This window comes from Aythya ferina (assembly GCF_964211825.1).
Source record: "Aythya ferina genome assembly, chromosome: 1".
NCBI classification, from domain to species: Eukaryota; Metazoa; Chordata; class Aves; order Anseriformes; family Anatidae; genus Aythya; species Aythya ferina.
The window spans coordinates 44,346,856-44,358,154 of NC_140296.1; the positions used below are offsets into that span (position 1 = coordinate 44,346,856).

The window sequence follows — 11,299 nt, forward strand, 5'->3', positions numbered from 1 at the left end:
TGTCATCATGAGAAGAAACATTTACTAATAAGATCATTTTCTTTGTGTGGGCAGACATCTGTTTCCAATTTAGCTTTTGAAATCCTGGCAGAGTCTCTATCAGCTTACAATGATGTGACAATGTTCATCCTATTGTGCTTCACAGAGAGAATCTTTCCAAAAGTTTGGTGCATTCAGATGTATTAAAAAATACAATTATGTTAGCTCCCAGTTTGATGGTCTCACAGTAATAAGATTTTTTTGACAGATACCTTCTTACACTTTTTGTAGAATAAAAGCAAACTATTCTGACTGCATCATTTACTCTGTTTGGTGTTAGGAAAGCATTCAAACACCTTAATGTTTTTAAAACTCATGTTCTTTATTGCTGGTACAGAACAGTCACACACATATATAACAAGAGAATATAAATCTCAATAGAAATTAGGGAAACATTACAGAGACAGGGATAAGGATGTTACTGGGACAGATAAATATTCTCTATGAGCTGAAAAATCTTTTGTTTCTTATTTTCCAGAAGATATAGTTATTTTTAATATTTCAAAAATTAACTAAATAAAGCAAGGAGAGAAGTGAGAGAGTGGGCAAATAAATAAAATGTTGGCATCTCGGACAAAGAAGGCAGACAATAATTGTAAGGGAACTATAAGGTATGTGCATCCCAATACAGTGTTCCTTCTTCAGTTTTCAATATTACTGTTCTCTTCTCACTGATCTCCTTACTTAGTTCCTGTGATTGCTTGATATCAGCTTGGGACTTAAGACATGGAAGCTCAGCAGAGCTGCCTGAACACAGGGTTTCAGTGCCCTTAGACATACACATGGGCTCCCCCAGGGGTACTGCAGGATATACTGGAGACCTTCACCCACCTGTAGCAAACAACAGAGGCCAGGCAGGGTACCCAGATCAGCTCAGATACCCCTAGATTGTTGTGTTTAGGGACCTGAATTAAGCCAAATAACTGCAATGCCTGCAATAGCTTTTTCTATATTGTATGATATACTGTTATTTCAAAAAGTTGCACTGGCATTTTCCATGATGAGTAAATAGGACCTTACTTCTTTCTATTTCATTGTTTTTAAATACTCTTTTCTAGACCCATTTTTACTAATGGAAATGTTTCTGGCCTTCTTTTATCTGTTATTGATGATATGCTTCTGGATTACACACAAATATTTATGACAATAGTGAACAGTGAAACATACTGTTTCAATAACTAATACTGATTAATTTTATTACAACTAACAATCTTTGGAGCTTGGTGGAGGGGAGTTTTCAGGATCTGCAGTACATTCACGCAGAGATTTCTTCAGGCTGAATGTCTTTGGATGAGATGTCTTTCAGATAAGCAATGTTGAAGCGTACATTGTGCCAACTTTGTAGTTAGTGAGAGTAATTCAATCTGCAGAGTCCCATGTCTGCTTATAAAAAGGAATTCATGTGAAAGAAATAAAAGCAATTTCGGTAACATGCAAGTAAATTGGAAGCTGGAACTGCAAAGGAATCAGCTTTATGTTACACATTGCCTTAAAATGGTGCAAGTGGTTTTAGAAGAGCTATGCAAAATGTATAATTATAGCACTCTTTAATGTATATTTCCCCTTCTTTACTTAGCAACAATCAAACACAAAATTCTGCTTGAATTTCTAAATGATTCTTCATTCTTATCTGAATAGCTGTTTTTTCTTGAATAAATGATCAAAAGCAAAATGTAATATATATTCAGTCTTTTCTAGGTCAATTCATGTTCTGCCCTTATTTTAAAAATTAACATAATTTCTATAGTAGCAGTCCAGGGAATTCCAATTTACAATCACTGTTACTTCAAATCTTCGGTCATTATATTCTGATGTCTTTTAAAGATAGTATTTTCTGATAATCAGTTTATTTTCATTAGTTGCTTGTTGATTCAAGTGGAATCAGCACTTTTGTTACTAAGTGAAACTGGAACACAGTAAAATGTTCTGTTTACTTTCATTTGAAGTATTAATTTCCTTAGGGGAAAAATTCTAAGGCATAGATCTTAAAAATGACAGTAAAACACTGGTTTAATTCTGAAAAATAAACAAGCTGAAGACATCTAGAGCTCATTCTCATAAAGAAATTCAAATAATCCTCACTATAGGCTCATTTTAGAGTCTATAATATAATGCTAGTTCTGAGTACTGCTGGGAAACAAGGACCAAGTAATTCCCTACATTTTTAATCATGTTGTATCAACTAAAAATAAAAATAAAAACAAACATTATGATTGTAATAGAGAAAATACAGGAGTAAAATAAAAATCAACTTTTCCTCTTCTAACACAATAATACAGAAATTAATACATAACAGGACAGCTCATCCAGTGTTCTATTTCCAATCATAAAAAATTTAAATAAATATGAATTGCATTAAACATAAGTGTGCAATAATGTAAGATGGAAAATATTATTTTTTCTAACCCAGACTGATGAATATCTGATACCTCAAAGTAATGGGGAAGCTCATGCATTGTATCTGCATTGGTACTGTTTAGTCATAACCAATGTTGAACATCCCATGTAGTTTGCTATTAACAGGAAACAGCAATCAATACAGATATTCTCACTTTGGTCATCCTGTAGCACCAACGAGTTAATCTTGTATTACATATCTTATGTGTTGATGCTGGATCAACATGGCACTGTCACTGGAAAGGACTAGGGCAGGGTTTTCATGCACTGGGTGTCTTCTTATTGGGAACAGACCCTGTTATAGAAATTACTAACATCACCTTCTCAATCAGTGTAGCAAAATCCCAAGAGCTTTTTTCTTTGGCTCTCAAAATATGTTGATGTATGATTCTGTAGAACATATTTAATAAAAGAAGGAAGAAAATACATAAATGTCTTATTAGACAAGTAAGTAATTTCATGCTCTTCAGTTCTTTTTGATTCTTACTAAAATACTAGATGTTTTTCCATTTCTAACAAATTACTTTCTCATAATTCTCCAAGAAAGTCGTTCAGATCTTTAATGTCATTCTATTTGGAGTAAATTGTCACAAAATAGTGAGCATTTCCCCTAGTTCTCCTATCCTTTGTTTGTTTGTGAACTCTTGACTCTATCACACACCCAAGTATTCTGTCAGTCTATTAAGTGCTCAAGTGCTCTAGCAAAACCTGGGATAGACAACACAACAAATCTCTGTTAAATGACGTTATTTCCATTAGGAGTAATGTTCTGCACTGCAGCAAAATGCATTAACAGCATTGCATTATAATGTTATAATGGAGCTACTGATGCATGTCACCACTCTGCACAGTTCATTATCTTGTGATTAAGGTATGTGGCAAGATAAGCGCAGTTTTACAGATACTTTTCAGAACAACTTTTGAAGAATGAAAAAAAAATACTTTCAGCTAAAAGGCTTTGCTTGTCTTTCGTGTTTTCTTTCTGAAATCCTACATACTCATTATATTCTTATTTTGAAACTTGAATGACAATCAACATTTTCTACAAGATAACAAGGGAGTAGAGCAAAATAACTCTAAAGAAAAAGACATGTTAACATTTCCTCCAAGGGAACATAACTCATTAACAGCTTCACAGTATTCAGAACTATTTTGACAGAAGTAATCTGTGCTCCCTCCTTTTCTTCATGCATGAATTAAAATTGTAATTACTGCATCTGTAGAAAAATCACCACCTAATATACAAATGTCTGTCCAGAGATAATTTTTCTCTCTCCCTTGTAATTCATTTAATAGTTGCAGTTCTTCTGTGGCTTCAAGGAGACTAGTGAAGTTTCATTACAGTGCCATCTTATTTCATTGTTTAAGTCTGTGGCCAATGTTAGATAACAAAGTATAACATCAAATTTATCCTTGCAGGCACGGAGTCATTTGGAGCATTCTGGCTTATTTGAAAATACTGGAAAAATCTTCTTTGTCTCTTTTCACAATTATCTCAGAAAGTACATGTTTTTTTTTCTGTTATATTGCAGTCTACATTCAGAGAAACAGGGATGTACTTCTGCTGCTCCTGAGATTAGAGAAAGAGTAGCACCTAGAAGAAAAGGCACCTAAGTGATGTAAACATTCAGCTTTGCCTTTACAGATGCCAAAGTCAGAGTTTCTCACAATGCCATAGTCTTATACCATAGTTCCTGAAATGAATCTACTCTTTCTTGACAGTAGAAGTCTTACATTTGAAGATCTTGTTTTTCAGTAGATAACCTTCTATGTAACAAAAAGGTATGAACTATGCAAAATGAAGCAGTTAGTGGACCATAACAGAAAATCAAAGACAGACATAGAAGGTTCCATGGCTACATGACACTGGCTACATGACACTGCCTACCATTAGCAAAAGTATAGAAACAAAGACAATCTCATTTCCTATAAAAGCAAATACTGCAGAGGTACAGAAATCATCAGTTTCCTTAAATGCTCTAGGCACATTTAACACTGAATGACTTCTTCACACTAACATGTCTTTATAGGATAATAACAAATTCTTTTTTTCTTTAATAATAATAATAGTAATAGTAATAATAGTAATAATAATGCAAGGAGTAATTCATATTTCCTTCCCTTCCCTTCCCTTCCCTTCCCTTCCCTTCCCTTCCCTTCCCTTCCCTTTCCGAGAAATGTTCCCACCATCCTGCATAAAACACTGCAGTCACTGTGCCAGCAGAAGCCCTTGACTACCACCCCTTTCCCTCTTCTATATAGCTCAAACTCCAGCTGAAACCTCCAGCAGGACACAGGGACCTCCTTCCTCTTCAGAACTGCCTGGTAACACATCTGCTGTCAGAGGGCTTTGAACATTCCTCATTGGGATCAAGGGTTAGCAGAGCCCTAGATGGTGCAGCAGGCAAGCAGGCAGAGGGACCTGGCACACCTCGTCATTACCCACACACTAATCTCCACCAAATTCCTGTGTGTTGGCCTCCAACTCAAAACTGAGCATGCCCCAGCGATGGGACTGATCCTGGTATAGATATGTAATGTAATGGGATGTCATATCCAGGCACAATTTTGGAAGTCTTTTGCCTGAGGATGGGAGCAGTGTGACCTCCACCAGGGCAAAGGCATGTGTGGGAGACATGTGGGAGGTAGCCAACGATCAAAAGTTGTCAGGTAAGAGCTGAGAAGCACCAAGAACTGCAAAGAGGCAGGATGTCCTCCTGAATACATTGAGCTGGAGATTTGCAAAGCCTAAATCAGGAGAGTATCAGAGTAAATCAGAGTAAATCAGAGTCACTTTCTGGCTGGAGTGACCGGCTCCTCAGGTCACCTGTGCCCTGCTCTGAGGGGAGGGCACAGAGAAGGGACCCTCCATTGCTCTTTCTCTTGGAGATACGTAGGCACACAACCAGAGCTCTTAATGCTCCTAGAAACTCATAATAGAAGCTACGTGACAAAATGCAGTTGTGTATTGAACAACTTTGTGTTAAGATCATTCTGTGACTGAATTATAAGTTGAACATCAGTTCACTAAATTAAACTTTCACAACTGAGTATGAGATTGGGCTCTTTTAAACCTTAATTCCTTCCATGCCCTTCCCCTGAATGTTCATGGGGCCTCCTACTCCGCAAAGCTGCAGCAGTTACAGTTTCACAGTGAATTGGTTTAACATACACATAAATAGAAATAAAAGCTCAAAAAAGTTGTAGAGTAATTCAAAGTCTTCTACTTGTGAAATGTCTTTATGTCAGTGCTAAAAAAAAAAAAAAAAAGAAAGAAAAAAAGATGAAAATCAATGCAATAAGTTTGTCTTTTTATTATTCTAACCATGTCCACTTTTTTGCAATTAAAGAAAAAAAAATTCAAATAAAAAAAAAAAAGGAAGTGAAAATAGAAAGGCAAATGCAAATTAATGACACTCCAAAAAGAAAGGAATGATAAATGTCATTTAGAATTCCTTGCTTATCTGTAATATTCATAAGTGTGTATTTATCCAAAAGCTTTGTCTCAGATCATGCAATTAATTAAACTAAAGATCTCAAGCAGGGAGAGTTGAGAGCTGTTAATAGTGTATAACCGATAATCAAATTTGGCTCTGCTGTTTTTCTTGGGGCACATTCACATTCCTCTGTTTGCACTTGTGTGACACTAGAAAGGTGTGAGATCCATGGTTAAGCAGTACAACACCTGATAAGCAGACCCAACTCTTCAGAATTTAAACACTTACCCATACTGTTAGTGTTAATACTTCTCAGCTCTGGCAAAAGGATGATTGTATCTGAGCATATCTTCATTTCTTTGGGAATATGCAGACAAAGGCTTTCATCCCGTCCATTTCACCTGAGGATAAATCAGGAAACAGGTCACTTTTGCAATGTAAGGTCAAAGCTGAAAAACAAGAATAGAAGAAATTGCAAGATGGTGAGGGTGAGACTTGGTTTAACATTATCAAAGAAGTTGATGGAAAGCACGGGAGAAGTCAAAACATGGCAACAGGAAGGAGCTGGTTTCAAGTGCATCCTTTTAACAGATACTGTCCAAGCCAGTCACATGTTCCCACACTTTGGGCACACTGAAAAATTGTGACTGTAGTGACATTGCTCATAACAGGAAGAAACTAAACGTTCCTCACAAAACTGGGCCAAATATTGGCCCAAACACTGGCATGGAAGTTTTGTTTGATGCTTCTGTAGACTGCACTAAATCAAGGCAGGCTCCATGAAGCCTCTTCTGGAAATGCATATCTGGGCAGGACTTGACCCCAAACTCTCTCTTTGATACTACAGGATTGTTTTTTCTAAGCTTGTTGTTCAGAGCTACATGTCTAAGTCAGGACCAAGGCATCTAAATGATAAAGCTTGTCACAATATTTAGGGAGAAAAATGTACTTGATGTATTTATCTCTCTTCATGCTAGGCAGTTTGAATCCACAGGCTGAGATTTTTCCCTCAACTAGACCTCTCTCTGACCGACCCATGGGAATTCGCCTTTTGTGGAAAGCTCTACTTCTTGGCAGTAAAAAGTAGTGACTTTCCCGCACTTTTTGACAAATGGGCCTGCATGTCTTACGACACCCCAAAGGGCTATTTTCTCATCAGAGACACAGTGCTTAAAATTCATTACAATCCCCTTGGTTTTCATTTATACTGGCATCACAATCCAGAAAATTGGAGGGGGCTACACAGTCTGCAGGTATATAGAGAACACAACAGTGAGTTCCTAGGATTCTGTAATACACAAGGACCAGAGGCTTCGCTAAAATATTCTGTTTATTGCAGATCAACACAAATCACCACTAACAAAAATACTATGATTATTAAGGCAAAGATATATACAGATAATTTTAAGGGAGGTGAAGAGCAAGGAGCGCAGCCGCCTCCTTCAGCCACTCCAACCCAGGACTGCTCCTGTCTGGATGCTGGGGCCCAGCCCAGGCTGCTGCTTTCCTTTTTTGCAGGTTCAGCTGGTAGAAGAGCTGGTAGAAGAGCTGTGTGTGTGTCCCAGAGACACACACGCAGGCGCAGACAGAGACAGTACACAGACATGATAGGTCACACAGGCCTCGCATGAAACAAACATACAACTGAGACCCCTTCCTCCTCTCTGGCTGGCAGAAACAGCAGTTCGCTAGTGCAGTCACACACACAGAGCACTCTCCAGGTCCACAAGCACACACACATTCACGGATCCTTCCAGTACCAGCACAACCCCTCTGTCCTCCCACCAACCCTGCCTGGATCCCAGGCCTGCTCTGCAGCACAAACACATGGGAGAGGGTGCAAATAAAGAGAGAGAGTTTTAATGAGAAAAAAAAAAAAAAAATCTGAAGATAGGACAGACTGCAGTGTTCAGTCACAGAGCTTGGCCAAACAAGCATGCTGACTGGCTCTGTTTTACACACAACCAGCTCTTTTGTATGCTTTTCTACCTATCCCCGCTCTTTGTTCCTCCAGCTCCGTCTTCCCCTGCACACTCCCCATGGGTCTGCAGAGTTCCGCCATTCTGCACCCTCCCAGTCTGGGCCCCTGCTCCACAGTCTGAGGCACAAGGTTCATCCTTCCTGGAAGTGGCGCCTGGAAGCTTGTTAGCCTGCCAATTAGTGTGACTGGGAGGTTTGTTCCTTATGATCATCTCCCAGCTTAGAAGGCCTCTATCTAAATACACATTCCTACATTCTCACATGCTCAAAAGTCAGTGTGACTAACCAGACTTACTCCCGACCACTGCCTCCCTTTCTTATTATCCTTCATTGCCTTGGAAAAAGGCCCTTGACCAGATACCCTTAAAGAAGCAGACACTCTCCTTCTACATACCCTAACAGAAATAAGCTATTACAGATACTACCAACGAGCAAGTATATATGTAACACATATTAAGGGTATAGCACCAGTTAATAGCAGCAGCAATTAAAGGTAGCAGGAAGGAAATTTCAGGGAGGAAAATAGGTAATATAACAGCAGATAGAATTTGTGGATAATTATATGTTCAACAAACTTATCAAAAGTACTAAGACAGTGAACAGACTTATGAATAAGACTATTCATGATTTTGATTAACAAACAGTAATATAACAGCAAATATACTTACCAGACTATTAAGACTATAGTTATAACTATATTTAACAAGAATATACTTAGCACAACTGTACGTATTATGTTTGCACTTATACTTACAGATGTATATAGTCATAAAATCACTGGCAGACATTTTTCTGATTACTCTCTAGCAGCCACTTTATGTCAGAACTTTCTAATTACAGTCAGGTTACCTCTGTAACTGCTCCCATCAACTAGTAATTCTAACAAAAAAAAGGCAGTCAGCTTATGTCTGCCATGCTTTTTCAGTTCCTGAAAATTTAAGGAACCACTTACAGGTACACCCCTGAGCAGCTACATAAGCAGTAGCTAGCTACACAGCCATGCATACTGGTGGATGTAACCTTCAAGTTAGTGAGCTTGAAGGGAAAAAAACACTTGAAACAATGATATTGTTATAAGTGGAAAACAGCCAACTCCAGTTTTATTAAATTTGCAGATTTTTTTTTCCTTTTTTTTTTTTTCCTCCAGCACTCTTTAAAGTGTATCTTGACAGTATTTTATGCCATGTGTTTTTATTCCATTACAAAAATGCAGACTATTTGTTCTTCTGGGGCTGCCTAGGGAAGTGGTTGAGTCACCATACCTGGAGGTCTTTAAAACACATTTAGATGACACTGAGCCCACCCCAAAGGCAGGCACTTCAGTGTCTCTGCAATATGGACATCAGTCCCATCTTAGGAGAAGGATTCATTTACCTACATGTGGGCACCTAGCACAATTTGTGAAGCATATCCATGATGTCTATGCAGGACTTGTAGATAGGACACAAGGCTTACAGGAGACCTGCACTCTTCTGGAGAAGCACCCAGAGGCCACACATGCCATCCTAAAATACATACATGCAGCATTCTGCTACCCTGCCGTAGCAGAGGGCTTGGAACTAGATGATCTTTAAGGTCCCTTCCAACTTAAAACATTGTGATACTATGAAATGAATTCCACCAGAGATGTTTGCCTTGTATGACCATGATTCCTTTTAAACATTATCTAGTAGTAGCCAAACTACTTCTTGCTCTCTAAATAAGATACTTATCAGCAGTTGGCTGAATAAAATGATAAAGAATATGTGTACCTGTGTTCCTAAATGAACAATAATGGCTCTATCCTCCTCTGACATTACTGCAGTGATGCCAAGTGAATGTATCATCTAAATACACTCACTTGGCACAGTTAGCAATGCTGATTTTAGTCCTGGCTAAGTTAAATTGATATGCATCCCTTTCCCTCTATCCTTTCCACACTAAGAATGTGAAACAGCTAAATTACTGCAAAAATTTCCAGTGTAGAAAACCCACAGTTATGATTGTACAAGATTTTCTTTTTAATTGATTTCTGCTGCCAGTAAGAGGTACGGAAATCAAATTTTGCAGCTCAAGGGAATTAACTAAAATAATACCTCTGATGTCAGCATATAAAATAGCATAACATTTTCCATTCAAAATTAGGTGTCACATGAAGAAGACCCATGTTTGACCTTCCTGTGTAGACATGATCATCTAAATTTCACATCTGTTTTTCTTAAAGTAAAAGGGCAGTTCCAAGCAGAGCATATACACCTTGTCTATGCATGGCCTGAAATGAATATAATTAATTTAATTTGTTAAGGGACCAAGTGACTTTAAAGACAATTTGCAGTATGAGCTTGCTCTGGGAGGCAAGGCATAGTACTAATTTCCTGTCTCATAATTGAGAATTCCAGAATCACTAGCCTCTGGTATGGAAGGAAAAAAAAAAAAAAATATATATATATATATACATGTATATATATATATATTTAAATGGTATGAAAAGGTAAAGGACGAGAGAGCTTTCATAGCCAATTGCACATTTGTGAGTTAGTCCTAATACCCACGTATATGTAAATTACCTCTAGACACTTAGCAACACTGTATTTGTTTCTGTATTTGTTTTTTCAGCACAGCTTTCTTGTTCTCATCTTTTTCACTTGGCAAACTTTGATAACACAAAAATAGGAAGGCTGACCTTCCACATAATCATTTGAGGTAAGAGCAACATTCATAGAATCACAGAATATCCTGGGTTGGAAGGGACCTGCAAGGATCTTTGAGTCCAACTCCTGGCTCCACACACGACCACCCAAAAATCAGATTATATTTCTGACAGCATTGTGAAAATGCGTCTTGAGCTACAGCAGGCTCTGTGTCATGACCACTGCCCTGGGGAGTCTGTCCCAGTGCCTGACCACCTTCTGGGCACAGAACCTTTTCCTAACACCCAGCCTGACCCTCCCCTGTCCCAGCTCCATTCTTCTTCCTCAGGTCCTGTCGCTGTCCCCAGAGAGCAAAGCTCAGCACCTGCCCCTCCGTTCCCCTCGTGAGGGAGCTGCAGGCCACCATGAGGCCTCCCCTCAGCCTGCTCTGCTCTGGGCTGAGCAGACTTCAGCTGCTCCTTACATGTCTTGCCCTTCACCATCTTCATAGCCCTCCATTGGATACTCTCTAACAGTTTTATGGCTTTCTTATATTGTGGCACCCAAACCTGCACACAGTGCTCAAGGTGAGGCTACACCAGCACAGAGCAGAGCAGGAAAATCATTTCCCTCAACCAGCTAGCAATGCTGAACTTGATGGATGGAAGGACATGGTTGGCCCTTCTGGCTGACAGGGCATGCTGTTGACTTATATTCAACTTGCTGTCAACCATAAGCCCCAGATTACTTTTTGCAGGGCTACTCTCCAGCCTTGCATCCTCCATTCTGTACATATAGCTAGGGTTGCCCCATCCCAGATGCAGAATCTAGCACTTG

At 38.7% G+C, this 11,299-nt stretch overlaps 1 long non-coding RNA gene across 1 annotated transcript; it reads right to left on the reverse strand.

Moving 5' to 3' along the window:
* Positions 1-340: 340 nt before the first annotated feature.
* LOC311430338 lies at positions 341-7,361 on the reverse strand. The gene is made up of 3 exons (XR_014688709.1): positions 7,270-7,361; positions 6,162-6,274; positions 341-1,419 (listed from the first exon to the last, which is right to left on the reverse strand). It is a non-coding gene; the product is annotated as an uncharacterized lncRNA (long non-coding RNA).
* Positions 7,362-11,299: the final 3,938 nt, after the last annotated feature.